The sequence below is a fragment of the Leuciscus leuciscus genome, assembly GCF_965113295.1.
Source record: "Leuciscus leuciscus genome assembly, chromosome: 22".
Classification (NCBI taxonomy): domain Eukaryota; kingdom Metazoa; phylum Chordata; class Actinopteri; order Cypriniformes; family Leuciscidae; genus Leuciscus; species Leuciscus leuciscus.
This window is the reverse complement of record NC_138746.1, coordinates 1,155,802-1,176,304: the sequence shown is the minus strand read 5'-3', so window position 1 is coordinate 1,176,304 and position 20,503 is coordinate 1,155,802. Positions and strand designations below refer to the sequence as shown.

Sequence of the window (20,503 nt, the reverse complement as noted above, 5' to 3'; positions counted from 1 at the left end):
GCTCTGAGCTGATGATAGATCAGTTTTGACACATTGAGGACGCCGCGTCTCCAGAGACTCAATGTGGGACACATCAGTTTATTCTCCTCTTTTCTGACCGGCGTCTAAAACTCCTCCGTGAGCTGTGGGCCGGACCGGGAATGTTAAGCAAGTGTTTGGAATTAATGTGAATTATTGAGGACAACACATGCTGGAACATTGAACTGAATTGAAAGTTCCCTTTTTGAAGGATTCAGTTCCTGAATCATGCTCTCTCACACACACACACACACACACACACACACACACACACACACACACACACACACACACACACACACACACACACACACACACACACACACACACACACACACACACACACACACACACACACACACACACACACACACACACACACACAGTCTCTCTCTCTCTCTCTCTCTCTCTCTCTCTCTCTCTCTCTCTCTCTCTCTCACACACACACACACACACACACACACACACAAACACACAGCAGATCTTTTGGTCTAGTCTAGTGTGATTCACACACAGATCCTCTCTCAGACTTTATCCACTAGAAGAGCAGCAGTTACTCTTATTATAAGTGTTGATTAACGCAGACAGACCCAAAACACACAGTTCTTCTTTAATCCTCTGTTGTTCCTCATTAAATTAAACACGCAGCCTCGATCCATCCTGAGGATTCACGTTCCTCATAATCCTCCGACATCAATATAAACAGAACCTGATGGAGACGAGCGTGTGATTAAGATGATTTGGATCCGCTTCACTCGAGCTGTTAAACGCACTCATGATCAGTGTAAGTGTCTCCTAATGGCTTTGATATTGTTTCAAGCTCAAATTAATCCCGTCCTGAAGTTCCAGAACGTTCAGTCATTAGTTGTTTATGTCTAATAAGTGTCTTTTCTCCCTGTGGGAGAGCATGTGAACCTCAGGCTCTTCATGTTAGTCTCGGTGCAGGTACTTTCATGTTTAAAGGGTTACTTCCATTTTTTTCTTGTGATAAAGTATGTGTTTAATTCATTACATTTTATTACAATAAAAAAAATTTGTTAAAACAAAATGACCCAATCCATAAAATGATCCCATGATGGAAAAGGTTTTATATTTGAAGCGACTTATTTTTCTTTTATGAGAGACACTTTAAGTCATGTGTTTAACTTTAAAATGTGATTAAATGCAAGTGTGCATGAATGCGCAATTTGTTCTTCAACTGTCAAAATATCAGATATCATAATGTTCATAATGTCCACAAAATTTCGTAATGAAAAAGTCTGAAGTAAGTGACCATGTTTGGAGTGGAATAGTAGCAGACTTGCTAAAGGTTTCAAATAGTAGTTTTCTACATTGTTTTGTTTTATATTGTTCCATTAATTCCATGTAATTCTGTGAGTGTTTCCATATGGGGAAACAATCCTGAAAATAATTGTGGATATTTCCTGTCATTTATTGTCTGAAGTTTAAAATCATTGGTTACCCGTAAGCCAATCACATAACGTTTGGTTATGACGTGTGTTATGCGCCGGCTCAGCCGCATCGAACTTCCACTGTAAACACATGTATGATGCGAAAACAAAACCATCGAGCGAAATACCGGAATGAACATGGCTGTGAACGACTTTTGCAGATTATGTGAAGTAAATCTACGCATCCACGGTACAATCAGCGTCTATACGTCACGGCTCTCAGCCCGCCCTCTGTTCGTTGATTGGCCGGCTGTTTTGAGGCCGGAGGAAAACTGGGAGATAGGTCGCTATCTCAGACTGAGTACAGAAGCGAACTGAAATTGAGCGGAAGTACGAAGTCTGACGTAGTCAGGCTAGTCATTTATTGGAATCTGTATAAATATGTCTTCATTTTTGGCAGACCAATCAAATAATGAGTCAAGAAAATGTTTATCGATTGCTCTGGCTTTACACTACAGTTTAAAGTTTTTTTTTTTTTTTTTAAAGTGACATTAAAGACATTTATAATGTAACAAAAGATTCTATTTCAAATGAATGCTGTTCTTTTAACTTTCTATTCATCAAAGAATCCTGAAAAATAAAATGTATCACAGTTTCCACAAAAATATGAACTGTTTTCAACATTGATAATAATCATAAATGTTTCTTGATCATCCAATCATCATATTAGAGTGATTTCTGAAGGATCATGTGACACTGAAGACTGGAGTAATGATGCTGAACATTCAGCTTTGATCACAGGAATAAATTACACTTTACTGTATATTCACATAGAAAACAGATGATTTACATTCACTGTTTTCACTGTATTTTTCATCAAATAAATGCATTGGTGAGCGTAAGAGACTGTCAAACACATTTTTTAAAAACTCAAATTTTCGAACGGTAGTGTATTTAAAGGCACACTATGTAAGATTTTTGGATCAAAATATCTTGTTGACTTGTGTACTTACACTATCCCAAATGTTTGAATGTTTAAATCCAGAGAAATAAGCAGTTTTAACCAGGACATGTGTTCGTGCGTCACCTATCAATGACATCACACCCGCGTTACCATGCCATGGTTTAAAATGTGTTCTGTATTCGATTTGTCTTGAGTTGGATCAATAACTGTATTAAAGTCTCCTCTGATTATGTTGGCTGATTGGGAAAAGTTGGCTATTGAGGAGAAAGAATTATGAAAACTTGGGTGTCATCTGTGTTTGGTCCGTAGATATTATTAATGGTCAGTATTTTATTGTTAAAGGTTATATTGATAATAACATATCGTCCTTCTGGACCACATATGGTTGAGTGATTAATAACTGTTGTTATTTTTTTTTATTGATGAATATAGCTACACCTCTTCTCTTTGAGTTTAGGATGCAGAGTATATTTGTGTTAATTGTGTATTTGTTCATTTCTTGTGTTCTGATTCCAAAGATGATCTGCCTTGAGTTTTTTTAATGTGGTTTAAAATGTTGGATCTTTTAGCTGAGTTAATGCCTCGTACATCCAGCTTACTGATTATAGGTGTGACATTCTGTGCTGTGCCCTATTTTAACGATCTGAAATCCAAGTATCAAACGCGAAACGCAAGTAACTTTGTGGGCGGGACTCGCCAAATCTAAAATGTGTTGGTCTGAAGTAGCTTCATTACTCATAGGTGTGGTTTGGGCGTAACGTGAAATAAACCAATCAGAGCATCGTCTCATATTCCCTTTAAGAGCAGGCACGCTTGTTCCATGGCGGATTGCTATTATAACGGCGGATTTGCCAGACGCACGCCAGGAGCGGTTCACAGCCGAGGAGACCGACGTTCTCATCAGGGCCGTAAAACACAGAGAACTGACATTGGGGATGGAGAAACACACCCAGATTAGCTTCGGTTAAACAGGTGTAAAATAATTTAGGTAAATGTGTTAGCTAGATTTATGCCTATTTTTTCACATCTTCATGGACACAACAATGATTTCCCTCGTGTGGAATATTTTTCCTTGTAATAATGTATGATTTGCAAAAATGAAAACTGCTTCGTCTGTGTAGATGAGAGAATCAAAGTGTGTGTGTGTTGTGCACACGCTACATTATGGCCAAGCATGCGCCCTTAAAATAGCATCTGAACGCGCCACTGACTTTAGACGAGGTTTCTCCTGGTCTGTGGCGGAATTGTTTTCTGAAACTGCAAAATAGCACCAGGGGCCTCATTTATAAAACTTTGCGTAGGATTTGCGTCAGAAGTGGCGTACGGATGAAACATAGGACGTGCGTACGCACAGAAATATTCGGATTTATAAAACCGTGCGCACGCACATCCTACGCAGTTTTCCCTTAATAAATCACAATCAATTCTAAATGTAGCGCAGCTTTTGCGGCTTCATGTCACGCCCGTTGATGCCCATAAATAGTCCGTGAAACGCCCACAAGTTAATATTCATTGATTGCGAAATCATGGCAAACACAGAGAGGAAATAAAAAAAAACGTAACTTCACTCAATGTGAAGTAGAAGTTATCGTTGGCGAGGTGGAAAAGAGGAGTAAAATGTTGTTTGGAGGGCACAGTGTGGGCATTACTAATGCCAAAAAGGCACTTGAGTGGCAAAAGGTTGCAGACGGCGTAAATGCTGCAGCCTCACAACCTCGACCGTGGCCGAAATAATGAAGAAATGGTCGGACATCAAAGTTGAGGCAAAAAAGCGTCTAGTGCATCGCCAGAGTTGAGACATACGTCATACGTTATTTTATCAAAAATAAAACAAACTAAAGGCATATGCATGAATACCATGATTCCGTAGCTGATGAAGAAATGTTTTACTATGAAAACAACTTTCCCCAGTGGACAATTAATACATCTATCTATTTATCTATCTATATATCTCCCTAATTATCTATCTATCTATCTAATTGCATCTATCTGCTCCGCCAGATGGACACATTGACGAGAATATCAGTTTTGTATATTTCGTTCTGTTTACTATATTATTTATGAGGATGAATTGCACAACATGCCAATATTATTGCAGAACATATTTCACTTTTCTTTTTGCAAATATGTGTTAATTAGCATTTCTGTTGTAATTTTCGTTTGATTTTGTTTGTTTTACACTTTGATCGATCAAACGGGTGTTCGTGTAGGCTGTTAATTGTAAGACTTGCTTTGTAAAGTCTTCATGTTATTTATGAGAGGCAGTATAATTGTCATTTTTTTACACAACGGTCTAAAGTTTCACACACTCTCACGTGTTTCTTCCCTCTGCCGACGGTGTCGCCATTTCTCATTTCACCCGTTTTTGTGCGTACGCCTGGGTCAGAGCTTGCGTGAAGGACCGCACATTTTCCCGTCAAGTTTGCTTTTTATAAATACCAATTATTGCGTAGAGAGCGGCGTACGCCTTCTTTTGTGCGTACGCAACGTTTATAAATGAGGCCCCAGGGAACGTTTGCGCCGGAACACGCCTCCTCTTTTCGCTGAACCGCCCCCGGGAGCACAAGTTCATTCCCTAATTTACAGACGTGCGTCTGTGGAGGGGAAAGTCCGCTGTGTGTCGGGTGCAAAATAGGAATGATACATGCGTCGCTGTACAAAGTCAGTTGCGCTGGGTGCAAGATAGGGCCCTCTGTGTTATGATACTACATAGTTTTGTTCGATATTTATTATAAGTATCCGTACCCTATTATATGATATAGATATAAAAGGCACAGTTAATGAATCTTTAATACCGGTCATCCATGAGTCTGATTTCCACCTGAGTCCATCGGATTCTCCATCGGCTGTAGAGGTGAAGAACAACAACTCCCATTTTTCCCTGAAATCAGGGCGTCATCAAGCTACGCCTGTGTTTTGAATAAACGACCTCTAGTGGCGAAAACTTACATAGTGTGGCTTTAACTATTTTCTACACAAGAGTATAAACACAGGTGATGTTTCCTGCACAGAACCTCCTTCTGACTCTTACATGGAGGCGCAGACCCGAGAGACGCTCCTGTTTCGTCTTCACGTTGTTTGTGATGCAGAATCAGCCGGTCATTTATCATCTGTTGTTATTGATGGTGAACGATTGATTCTCCTTCAGCCTCTTCGTTTCAGTCTTAACTATTAAAGTCTGTGTTTGAATGTTTTATACGATAATTGAGCTTCAGTATCGACCGCTCTGTAACTCTGTGTTCCTCTGAGCCGAGCGACTGACCTCAACAACACTCTCAAACGGGTCGATGTCGGCTTTAGCCTTCAGAGCAAGTGTGTGTGTGTGTGTGTGTGTGTGTGTGTGTGTGTGTGTGTGAGAGAGAGAGAGAGAGCGTGTGTGTGTGTGTGTGTGTGTGTGTGTGTGTGTGAGAGAGAGAGAGAGAGAGAGTGTGTGAGAGAGAGAGAGAGAGAGAGTGTGTGTGTGTGTGTGTGTGTGTGTGTGTGTGTGTGTGTGTGTGTGTGTGAGAGAGAGAGAGAGAGTGTGTGTGTGTGAGAGAGAGAGAGAGAGTGTGTGTGTGTGTGTGTGTGTGTGTGTGTGTGTGTGTGTGTGTGTGTGTGTGTGTGTGTGTGTGTGTGTGTGTGTGTGTGAGAGAGAGAGAGAGAGCGTGTGTGTGTGTGTGTGTGTGTGTGTGTGTGTGTGTGTGTGTGTGTGTGTGTAAGCTGTAATCAGCAGCATGTGTCGAGAGTGTATCATTAACTCATTAAGCACTACAGACTCATTCAGAGACAGTTTCTATTCATCATCCAGACTCACTAATTGACAGCAAAATTACCGTTGTGATTTTAAGAGTGTGTGTGTATATAAGAGTGTGTATGATGTGTCGAGCTTCTCAAGTGTTTGCCACAGAAATACACAGTTTGAAGTGTTCTGCTGTATTAGATACTCTGCAAGATCCAAAAACACATTCACAAATATATTCTGATCAATATGTCATATATTCTGACTTTACTCATTATGACTTGATTATTTATTTCTGACGTCTATAAACTACCATTCAAAAGATTTTTTTAATGTTTGTGAGTCTCTTCCGCTCACCAAAACTGCATTTATTTGATCAAAAATACAGTAAAAACAGTGAAATATTATTGTAATGTAAATCATCTGTTCTCTATGTGAATATACAGTAAAGTGTAATTTATTCCTGTGATCAAAGCTGAATGTTCAGCATCATTACTCCAGTCTTCAGTGTCACATGATCCTTCACAAATCACTCTAATATGATGATTTGATGCTCAAGAAACATTTATGATTATTATCAATGTTGAAAACAGTTCATGTTTTTGTGGAAACTGATAGATTTTATTTCTCAGGATTCTTTCATGAATAAACAGTTCAAAAGAACCGCATTTATGTGTATCTTTTGTAACATTATTAATGTCTTTACTGTCACTTTTGATCAATTTAATGCGTTCCTGCTGAATAAAAGTATTAATTTCTTTATATATGATGTATAGTTCTGATATGCATATTGATGTTGACATGTTTCATGATGAGTCTTAAGGCAGGTGTTGATTAATTTCATTATGAAACTGTATTTTACATCTTTTTGAGAGTTCATTCTCCAATGCATTTTTTTTCTCACATTCATCATTATTTGATATTATTACTGTAAGTGTGTTGCATTAATGTTAACCAGCATCAGATTAGTGAATGTCATAATTGTTTTCTTCTCTCACATCTGTGTGAACAGCGCAGCTCGAGAATGATTAATCACGTCGTCTTTATGACGATCTGTGTGTTCCATTAATCTTCATCCGCGTATGGAGAAACATCAGCACGTGTGTGTGTGTGTGTGTGTGTGTGTGTGTGTGTGTGTGTGTGTGTGTGTGTGTGTGTGTGTGTGTGTGTGTGTGTGTGTGTGTGTGTGTGTGTGTGTGTGTGTGTGTGTGTGTGTGTGTGTGTGTGTGTGTGTGTGTGTGTGTGTGTGTGTGTGTGTGTGTGTGTGTGTGTGTGTGTGTGTGTGTGTGTGTGTGTGTGTGTGTGTGTGTGTGTGTGTGTGTGTGTGTGTGTGTGTGTGTGTGATTTCCAGTGCACTGAATCATCTCATCAACTATTAATGCAGTGTCAGATCGAGTGTGTGTCACTGAACACGGTGGAGAAGAGCTGTGTCCAGAACTGGAATCTGACACTCATGTAAAGCAAAATATGCAATATAGCAAATCTCAATTGCCTGATTTTTATTTATTTTTATTGCAAAAAAAAAAATTATCGTCCAGCTCTAATGTGATAAATGTGATTGTAAGGCATGAAGATATTAGGATATAAACATTACCTTTTTGAAAAGTACTATACAACTAAACTCAACTGGCCTGAGATCATCCGACTGGTTCATTCAGGGATTCACAGACGTCCAGTGACACATTATCACAGTCAATATAATGTGCGTAATAAATGAGATTTATTAGTTAATATGAACTACACCTGTTTACAACTAGACAGTTTTGGTTTGTAAATGTCTTGAATTTCAGTGCTTTCGTTCTCTCACTCCATGTTGATCTGTGTTTAATGTCGTCCGGGAGTTTTCATATCAGTGATGTTTTCAGTGTGTGTGTTTCACCGTCTGATCCGCACTCGACTCTGACATCAGCAGACAAACATCCGGCAACTGTTTCTGCTTCATTTTCAAAGCCAAGTCTTTCACTCTCGTGAATATGCATGAGTTGCATAGGCCCATATATATATATATAAACATAAGTAGCATATGCATAAAGATTTTTGTTATTATTTGCATGCAACATTTTTTTTTTTCTGCAACTCGAAACCCTTAAAACATTAAAGAAGCTTGTTTCTGCCACATAATACAAACATAAAACGAGAGTTAACTGTAACTTTTTATCTTGCAATTCTGACTTTTTTTCAGAATTTTGAGATATAAACTGTGAATTAAAGTCTGGATTGTGACATAAACTCACAATTGCAATTGATCTCTCTCTCTCTCTCTCTCTCTCTCTCTCTCTCTCTCTCTCTCTCTCTCTCTCTCTCTCTCTCTCCCCTCCCCTCCCCTCCCCCTCCCCTCCCCCCCCCCCCCCCTCTCCCCTCCCCTCCCCCCCCCCCCTCTCCCCTCCCCCCCCCCCCCCCCCCCCCCCTCTCTCCTCCCCCCCCTCTCCTCCTCCCCCCCCCTCCCCTCTCTCCCCCCCTCCCCTCTCTCCCCCCCTCCCCTCTCTCCCCCCTCCCCTCTCTCTCTCCTCCCCTCTCTCTCCCCTCTCTCTCCCCTCTCTCTCTCTCTCTCTCTCTAACCACTTCAGCAGGCTATGAATCATCCTGAAGGTGTGTGTTTCTGTTCCCTGGCCCTGATAAATCTAAATGAGTTCTGTAAGTGCAGCACTCTGTATAAACATGTAAATTACACTCTGAATTAATCACGTCTGCAAACTATCATCTCACTCACACTCTCTCCTTATTCAGGTTCGAGATGGTGAAGCGAGTCGCTGGTGTCATTTATCATCGCCCTGTGTGTGTGTGTTTGTGTGCGAGAGCACCCGGTGGTCACAGATGATGCATACAGACTCCCGGCGGCTCATCACTTCACATATAAAACACTATCACACACTATCGTTCGTTGCTCAGACTCGCTCTCCCAGTTTAAAACTAGATTAAAGTCGCATCTCTTCAGCCAGGCATTCATATAATCCTACAGTTCAAACTACAATCCGGCCTCTAGCTCATAAATGCCAGAGGAGAACTGGCCCCCGACTGAGCCTGGGTTCTCCCAAGGTTTTTTTTTTCTCCATTAGGTCACCTGATGGAGTTTTTCGGTTCCTTGCCACTGCTGCCTTTGGCTTGCTCAGTTGGGGATATTTTGGGGATATTTAATTAAATTTTATCAATCAATAAATTCCTCTTGAAACAAACTTTGTTGTATTATTTTAATTTAATACTGTGAAGCTGCTTTGATACAATCTGTATTGTGAAAAGCGCTATACAAATAAACTTGACTTGACTTGACTCTACAGTATCACACACTCTACAGTATCACACTCTCACAGTATCACACACTCTACAGTATCACACACTCACAGTATCACACACTCACAGTATCACACACTCTACAGTATCACACACTCTACAGTATCACACACTCTACAGTATCACACACTCTACAGTATCACACACTCACAGTATCACACACTCTACAGTATCACACACTCACAGTATCACACACTCTACAGTATCACACACTCACAGTATCACACACTCTACAGTATCACACACTCTACAGTATCACACACTCTACAGTATCACACACTCTACAGTATCACACACTCACAGTATCACACACTCTACAGTATCACACACTCACAGTATCACACACTCACAGTATCACACACTCTACAGTATCACACACTCACAGTATCACACACTCTACAGTATCACACACTCTACAGTATCACACACTCACAGTATCACACACTCTACAGTATCACACACTCTACAGTATCACACACTCACAGTATCACACACTCACAGTATCACACACTCACAGTATCACACACTCTACAGTATCACACACTCACAGTATCACACACTCACAGTATCACACACTCTACAGTATCACACACTCTACAGTATCACACACTCTACAGTATCACACACTCACAGTATCACACACTCTACAGTATCACACACTCACAGTATCACACACTCTACAGTATCACACACTCTACAGTATCACACACTCTACAGTATCACACACTCACACTATCACACACTCTACAGTATCACACACTCTACAGTATCACACACTCACACTATCACACACTCTACAGTATCACACACTCACACTATCACACACTCTACAGTATCACACACTCACAGTATCACACACTCTACAGTATCACACACTCACAGTATCACACACTCACAGTATCACACACTCTACAGTATCACACACTCTACAGTATCACACACTCTACAGTATCACACACTCACAGTATCACACACTCACAGTATCACACACTCACAGTATCACACTCTCACAGTATCACACACTCACAGTATCACACACTCTACAGTATCACACACTCACAGTATCACACACTCACAGTATCACAGACTCTACAATATCACACACTCACAGTATCACACACTCTACAGTATCACACACTCACAGTATCACAGACTCTACAATATCACACACTCACAGTATCACACACTCTACAGTATCACACACTCACAGTATCACACACTCTACAGTATCACACACTCACAGTATCACACACTCACAGTATCACACACTATCACACACTCTACAGTATCACACACTCACAGTATCACACACTCACAGTATCACAGACTCTACAATATCACACACTCACAGTATCACACACTCTACAGTATCACACACTCACAGTATCACACACTCTACAGTATCACACACTCACAGTATCACACACTCACAGTATCACACACTATCACACACTCTACAGTATCACACACTCACAGTATCACACACTCACAGTATCACACACTCTACAGTATCACACACTCACAGTATCACACACTCTACACTATCACACACTCTACAGTATCACACACTCACAGTATCACACACTCTACAGTATCACACACTCTACAGTATCACACACTCAAATTATCACACACAGTATCACACACTCTACAGTATCACACACTCACAGTATCACACACTCACAGTATCACACACTCACAGTATCACACACTCTACAGTATCACACACTCACAGTATCACACACTCACAGTATCACAGACTCTACAGTATCACACACTCACAGTATCACACACTACAGTATCACACACTCTACAGTATCACACTCTACAGTATCACACACTCTACAGTATCACACACTCTACAGTATCACACTCTACAGTATCACACACTCACAGTATCACACTCTACAGTATCACACACTCTACAGTATCACACACTCTACAGTATCACACTCTACAGTATCACACACTCACAGTATCACACACTCACAGTATCACAGACTCTACAGTATCACACACTCACAGTATCACACACTCTACAGTATCACACACTCTACAGTATCACACACTCTACAGTAACACACACTCACAGTATCACACACTCTACAGTATCACACACTCTACAGTATCACACACTCTACAGTATCACACACTCACAGTATCACACACTCTACAGTATCACACACTCTACAGTAACACACACTCACAGTATCACACACTCTACAGTATCACACACTCTACAGTATCACACACTCTACAGTATCACACACTCACAGTATCACACACTCTACAGTATCACACACTCACAGTATCACACACTCACAGTATCACACACTCACAGTATCACACACCCTACAGTATCACACACTCACAGTATCACACACTCACAGTATCACACACTCACAGTATCACACACTCACAGTATCACACACTCTACAGTATCACACACTCACAGTATCACACACTCACAGTATCACAGACTCTACAGTATCACACACTCACAGTATCACACACTCTACAGTATCACACACTCTACAGTAACACACACTCACAGTATCACACACTCTACAGTATCACACACTCTACAGTATCACACACTCACAGTATCACACACTCTACAGTATCACACACTCTACAGTAACACACACTCACAGTATCACACACTCTACAGTATCACACACTCTACAGTATCACACACTCTACAGCAGAGGTGGAAAGAGTACTGAAAATTTGTACTCAAGTACAAGTACCGTTACATTGCTGAAATAATACTCAATTACAAGTAAAAGTACTGGTGTCAAAAAAGTAATTAAGTAAAAGTACAAATTACTCTTCTCAAAAACTACTCGGAGTACTAGTTACTAATTACTTTTTAGCTGGCGATAGTTAATGCATTACCAATAAAAATATACAACCAAATCATAGATTTATGTAGAAAATAGCTACTTTTAACACCTTTTTACCTTATTGTCGAAGGACATTAATTAGTGGATACTGGAATTTCTAACTTCAATATGACACCTTGAAATATGTCAATATTCAGTTGGCCTAGCCTATAATTTTTAATACCATCGGGAAAACTACTACATACTAAATATTTGAATATCTACATTTTTGTCCATCCATTTTGTCAAGGCAATCATTATTTTCAAGCATTGAAAAGCACAACACTCATTGTAACAGTAATCTATTTGAATGGAAAAGTTTAATTCAAGTCTTCTGAAGAGACACGTCCACTTTATAAGGAGAGATTTTAATTCAGGCTTTACACGTCCACTTTATAAGGAGAGATTTTAATTCAGGCTTTTGTTTACATATTTAAACATTGATCAATAACCATTACAATAATCTAATATTTACTCACTCAGTGTATTTGTCTTTACAATAGGGTAACGTGAACTGTTGCAATAGCTCACACACAGCACGAGGAAGCTTGATTTCAATTCAAACTGAATTTAATTTGCAAAAAGACTAGATTTTTCATAACTTTTGACAGCGTTTAATTCAAGAGCATGGAGAGATTGGAGCTGGACGTCATTTGAGTCTGCAGTGAGAACCACTTGGAGAGAATCGCGATTACACATGATATGACACACAGTCCGAGAGCGCACACTCAATATCCGAGTCCAGTTCATTCGTAGCCTACATTTGAGAGCTCGCGTCCAGTTTTCTGCGATTACATGAATGTGCCCTCGCGTTATAATATTGTTTGTGACATTTGCCATTAAAATATGCCATAGAAACTTGCAGGTATTAATAAAATTATGCGTAATAGGCCTACCTGCAATCCCGCGCTGAGGGGAGGCGGGTGTGTCAAACTCGCTGTCGTTGAGATGAGAGAATGAGAACACGCAGCTGGTATCGTATTGGTGTATAGGCCAAAATGAGTATTGACAGATATTTCAGTATTGATATGTATCAAAATATAGATATTTTGACAGTACTACTATGTAGTTTGTTGTTCCAAACTTTCAGTCCAGCCATTAATCACTCGAGCTCCTCGCCTCCTTCATGATCAGCTCTTCAAAACCTGCTGCGACTGCGGCGGCTTTCATTCAATCCAAATATCAGGGGTTTTATTGGTCCGTTTACGATTGAATATTTTTATTGGCTACCGAAATGCCATTCAAAGATTTGAATATCAATTCAAATTGTACTCAGTAACGAAATGTGATTTTACAAGTAGCGAAGTAGATTACTTAGCTTAATATGTACTTGAGTACAAGTAAAATTACAGATTTAAAAATATACTCAAAAAAGTACAAGTACCCAAAAAAACGACTTAATTACAGTAACGTGAGTAGTTGTAATTCGTTACTTCCACCTCTGCTCTACAGTATCACACACTCTACAGTATCACACACTCACAGTATCACAGACTCTACAGTATCACACACTCACAGTATCACACACTCACAGTATCACACACTCTACAGTATCACACACTCACAGTATCACACACTCTACAGTATCACACACTCTACAGTATCACACACTCTACAGTATCACACACTCACAGTATCACAGACTCTACAGTATCACACACTCACAGTATCACACACTCACAGTATCACACACTCTACAGTATCACACACTCACAGTATCACACACTCACAGTATCACAGACTCTACAGTATCACACACTCTACAGTATCACACACTCTACAGTATCACACACTCACAGTATCACACTCTCACAGTATCACACACTCTACAGTATCACACACTCACAGTATCACACACTCTACAGTATAACACACTCACAGTATCACACTCTCACAGTATAACACACTCACAGTATCACACACTCTACAGTATCACAAACTCTACAGTATCACACACTCTACAGTATCACACACTCACAGTATCACACTCTCACAGTATAACACACTCACAGTATCACACACTCTACAGTATCACAAACTCTACAGTATCACACACTCTACAGTATCACACACTCTACAGTATCACACACTCACAGTATCACAGACTCTACAGTATCACACACTCACAGTATCACACACTCTACAGTATCACACACTCACAGTATCACACACTCTACAGTATCACACACTCTACAGTACACTCTATGTACCATGTTTCACACACTCTACAGTATCACACACTCTACAGTATCACACACTCTACAGTATCACACACTCTACAGTATCACACTCTACAGTATCACACACTCTACAGTATCACACACTCTACAGTATCACACTCTAAAGTATCACACTCTACAGTATCACACACTCTACAGTATCACACACTCTACAGTATCACACTCTAAAGTATCACACTCTACAGTATCACACTCTACAGTATCACACACTCTACAGTATCACACACTCTACAGTATCACACACTCTACAGTATCACACTCTACAGTATCACACACTCTACAGTATCACACACTCTAAAGTATCACACTCTACAGTATCACACACTCTACAGTATCACACACTCTACAGTATCACACACTCTACAGTATCACACACTCTACAGTATCACACTCTACAGTATCACACACTCACAGTATCACACACTCTACAGTATCACACACTCACAGTATCACACACTCTACAGTATCACACACTCACAGTATCACACTCTACAGTATCACACACTCACAGTATCACACACTCTACAGTATCACACACTCTACAGTATCACACACTCACAGTATCACACACTCTACAGTATCACACACTCTACAGTATCACACACTCACAGTATCACACACTCTACAGTATCACACACTCTACAGTATCACACACTCTACAGTATCACACACTCACAGTATCACACACTCTACAGTATCACACACTCACAGTATCACACACTCTACAGTATCACACACTCTACAGTATCACACACTCTACAGTATCACACACTCACAGTATCACACACTCTACAGTATCACACACTCACAGTATCACACACTCACAGTATCACACACTCTACAGTATCACACACTCACAGTATCACACACTCACAGTATCACACACTCACAGTATCACACACTCACAGTATCACACACTCACAGTATCACACACTCTACAGTATCACACACTCACAGTATCACACACTCACAGTATCACACACTCTACTACAGTATCACACACTCACAGTATCACACACTCACAGTATCACACACTCACAGTATCACACACTCTACACAGTATCATACACTCACAGTATCACACACTCACAGTATCACACACTCTACACTCTACAGTGTCACACACTCTACAGTATCACACACTCACAGTATCACACACTCTACAGTATCACACACTCTACAGTATCACACACTCACAGTATCACACACTCTACAGTATCACACACTCTACAGTATCACACACTCACAGTATCACACACTCACAGTATCACACACTGTACAGTATCCCACACTCACAGTATCACACACTCACAGTATCACACACTCTACAGTATCACACACTCACAGTATCACACACTCACAGTATCACACACTCTACAGTATCACACACTCTACAGTATCACACACTCACAGTATCACACACTCACAGTATCACACACTCTACAGTATCACACACTCACAGTATCACACACTCACAGTATCACACACTCACAGTATCACACACTCTACAGTATCATACACTCTACAGTATCACACACTCACGGTATCACACACTCTACAGTATCACACACTCACAGTATCACACACTCTACAGTATCACACACTCACAGTATCACACACTCACAGTATCACACACTCACAGTATCACACACTCTACAGTATCATACACTCTACAGTATCACACACTCACGGTATCACACACTCTACAGTATCACACACTCACAGTATCACACACTCACAGTATCACACACTCACAGTATCACACACTCTACAGTATCACACACTCACGGTATCACACACTCTACAGTATCACACACTCTACAGTATCATACACTCTACAGTATCACACACTCACAGTATCACACACTCTACAGTATCACACACTCACAGTATCACACACTCACAGTATCACACACTCTACAGTATCACACACTCACAGTATCACACACTCACAGTATCACACACTCACAGTATCACACACTCACAGTATCACACACTCTACAGTATCACACACTCACAGTATCACACACTCACAGTATCACACACTCTACTACAGTATCACACACTCACAGTATCACACACTCTACACAGTATCATACACTCACAGTATCACACACTCACAGTATCACACACTCTACACTCTACAGTGTCACACACTCTACAGTATCACACACTCACAGTATCACACACTCTACAGTATCACACACTCTACAGTATCACACACTCACAGTATCACACACTCTACAGTATCACACACTCTACAGTATCACACACTCACAGTATCACACACTCACAGTATCACACACTGTACAGTATCCCACACTCACAGTATCACACACTCACAGTATCACACACTCTACAGTATCACACACTCACAGTATCACACACTCTACAGTATCACACACTCTACAGTATCACACACTCACAGTATCACACACTCACAGTATCACACACTCTACAGTATCACACACTCTACAGTATCACACACTCACAGTATCACACACTCACAGTATCACACACTCACAGTATCACACACTCACAGTATCACACACTCTACAGTATCACACACTCACAGTATCACACACTCACAGTATCACACACTGTACAGTATCCCACACTCACAGTATCACACACTCACAGTATCACACACTCTACAGTATCACACACTCACGGTATCACACACTCTACAGTATCACACACTCACAGTATCACACACTCACAGTATCACACACTCACAGTATCACACACTCACAGTATCACACACTCACAGTATCACAACTGTTCTAACAGTTTTTCTTGCAATTCTGTGAATAAAAGTCTGAATTGTGAGATAAAAACTTCTGTGATACACTCTGAATTCTGAGTTTACATCTCACAAAAAGTTGCAATTTTGAGTAAAAAAAAAATCACCAGAATGATTAGATGCAAACTTGCAATTGTAAGAAAAAAAAAAAGTCTGCATTGTGTGATAAAACGTTTTTTTTTATTCTGTGGTGGAAAAAATACACTGAATTGCGAGACGTAAACTCAGAATTCCAAGAAAAAAAAACAGAATTTTCAAAATATAAACTCAACAATTTTGAGTAAAAAATTTAATTAAAATAAAAAACAGAATTGCAATTGTAAAAAAAAAAATCGGAATTCTGATTTAAAAAAAGTCGCTATTACCTTTTGAATTACTTTTTTTATTCTGTGGTGGGAAAATAAATTTAGAATTGCGAGATGTAAACTTGCAGTTGTAAGAAAAAAAAAGTTCAAATTGTGATAAAAAGTCACAAATTAAACTAATTAAACTAACCTTTTAATTTTTGATTATGAGGTGAAAAAAAACAATTGCGAGATGTAAACTCAGAATTTTGAAAAGAAAAAGTTATAATTGTGAGTTTTTAATAATTTTAAGTTTAAAAAAGTCAGAATTGCCAAACGTAAACTTGTAAGAAAACCATCCAAAATGTCCAAATAAAAATTCTGAGGAAAAATGTCTGAATTGTGATCATTTTATTCTGTGGTGGAAAGAAGAAAGAGTTGTGAGATATACATTTGCAGTTGTTAGAAAAATAGCTAGAACTGTAAGATAAAAAGCCTCAATCACCTTTTTTTTACAAGCTTCAATAGATCAGAGAATTTGAAGAATATTTCATGAACTTTGCATTGCCTTTTAAAATGTGTTAAAAGTCATAAAATACACCCATTTCAACCAGAATTGCAAGACCAGAAACATTCATTGTAAGTCGCTTTGGACAAAGGCGTCTGCTAAATGACTAAATGTGAATGTAATTAATAAAGTAAATTGAGATTTTAATTCCATGTTGATGCAACAGAAGATTTGCAGGTGCGTTTGAAAAAAAAAAGTTTATTGAAATACACACATTCTTTGATTTACAACATGCTTGCAGAACATATAACAGTGACAGACAACTCAGACAAAGACTGGGATCATGCAAGAGAGAATCAAATCATAATACAGCCGCTTCAGTCTCTATGATCACCTCATCGACCCTCTTACGTCTGAGCCAGGACACTCACGACACCAAACCCAATTAAATACACACAGAGCTGGTGCGATATCATCATAATATCATCTCAAGATTACACTTATGTCACGATCACTGGAAATACAAATCATGACCTTATGAAAACAAGGTATCATCATAATGCCTGGCGTCCATATTTGGAAACAATCATTATTTTTGCAATTTCACTTTCATTTCTTTCAATGATAATCTGCATTACTGTAAAGCCCAGATTTAGTGCTACATGCATCGCTTCTTTCTTATTAATATTGGTTTTGCATACAGTCTCGCTGCGTTTAAAGGTAATGCTTGTGTCAGAAATGAGTTTTGCTGTTGAACTGCTGAATCTGACACTAGCAAACTCACTCTGACCCTGATCCAATCGATCTCTGCGACGTCAACGCCAGAATTACACTGATGTGTGTGTTCGAGTGCACTGTTTCTGAGTCGGTTCAGTGCTTTCGTCAGTCGATGCCGCAGTAATTAAAGAATCGATCAATATTCATCAGGAATGCTCCCCACGTTCACACTGCAGTTTAATCCGGAGTCACTCCTCTTCTGTTCACAGTTATTTACAGTCGTGACAAACGAATATTCACTAAATCTGTGTAATTTACATGATTTTCTAAATGCTTTTGAAAGAGTCTCTTCTGTTCACTAAAGCGGCATTTATTTGATCAAAAATACAGTAAATATTATTATAATGTAAATCATCTGTTTTCTATGTGAATATACAGTAAAGTGTAATTTATTCCTGTGATCAAAGCTGAATTTTCATCATCATTACTCCAGTCTTCAGTGTCACATGATCCTTCAGAAATCACTCTAATATGATGATTTGAGGATCAAGAAACATTTATGATTATTATCAATGTTCATATTTTTGTGGAAACTGTGATGCATTTTATTTCTTGGGATTCTTCGATGAATATAAAGTTCAAAAGAACAGCATTTATTTTAAATAAAATCTTTTGCAACATTATAAATGTCTTTACTTTCACTTTTGATCAATTTAATGCATCAAAGTATTACATTTCTTTCAAAAAAATAAAAAAAATATCTTCTGAACTGTAGTGTTTAACTGAAGAATCACACAGAGAAACGATTCATTGACGGATTATACATAAGTCTGTTTCTCTCCACCATACCGTAATACCTATTTTAAGTGTGTAATATACTTAAATGCATATAAATGTTTTAAACAATAGAAGAGTTTGATGAGTTTCTGCTAACTTTAATCATCTCTTGATCTGAGACGTGGAGATCTCCCTGAACTCAGAATCTGAATCTGTAGATTTCATCATTATAAGTCTTTCATAAAGGAATCAAATAAAACCCATTCAGCCGTCCAAAAGCTGCATCCTCAGAGCTGTACATAAACACATAAACATACCTTGAAAACATACATGTTTGACAGACAACAGGAGAATGGAGATATCTCGTATCAGAAGTGGATCCGCTCAGAAACACAGAGTTCAGCCCTTGTGCTTTCTGCTGGTTAGACTTTAGTGTTTCTTCCTCAGTGTTTCTGTCTGGTTTTCCAGCGCAAACATCTAAACATTCTTAAATCAAGACACATTTACTGGAGAAGAAGCAGAATGACTGAAGATATTAAGACTTGTTTACTGCATCAAAATGAAGTGAGTTTTAAGCTTAAAACAAGAAAAATAATATTTTTCCCTTTACATTGGCAGATGTTTCTTCATGTTTTAAGTATGAAGTCACTTAATATTGATACATTATACGTAATATCTTCAGTCTTTTTGCTTCTTCTCCAGTAAGTGTATCTTGATTTAAGAATGTTTAGATGTTAGCACTGGAAAACCAGACAGAAACACTGAGGAAAATTATGATTTTTTAACACCTGATTGATGTGTTGAGTCTGAATTTATGTCAGATTTGTGTGCAAATGTTGCAGTGAAGGACTATTTAGCGAATTTCTGGGTTCATCGCCTGTGTTTTCAGCTCAGTTGTATAAATTAGGAC

General features: G+C 39.1%; 1 long non-coding RNA gene across 2 annotated transcripts; it reads left to right on the top strand.

Moving 5' to 3' along the window:
- Nucleotides 1–251: 251 nt before the first annotated feature.
- On the top strand, nucleotides 252–8,910 carry LOC309486274. Of its 2 annotated transcripts, none has more exons than XR_014201436.1 (3): nucleotides 252–802; nucleotides 8,662–8,725; nucleotides 8,819–8,910. It is a non-coding gene; the product is annotated as an uncharacterized lncRNA (long non-coding RNA). The 2 variants fall into 2 exon arrangements; XR_014201437.1 differs by having other exon boundaries at nucleotides 8,659–8,725.
- Nucleotides 8,911–20,503: the final 11,593 nt, after the last annotated feature.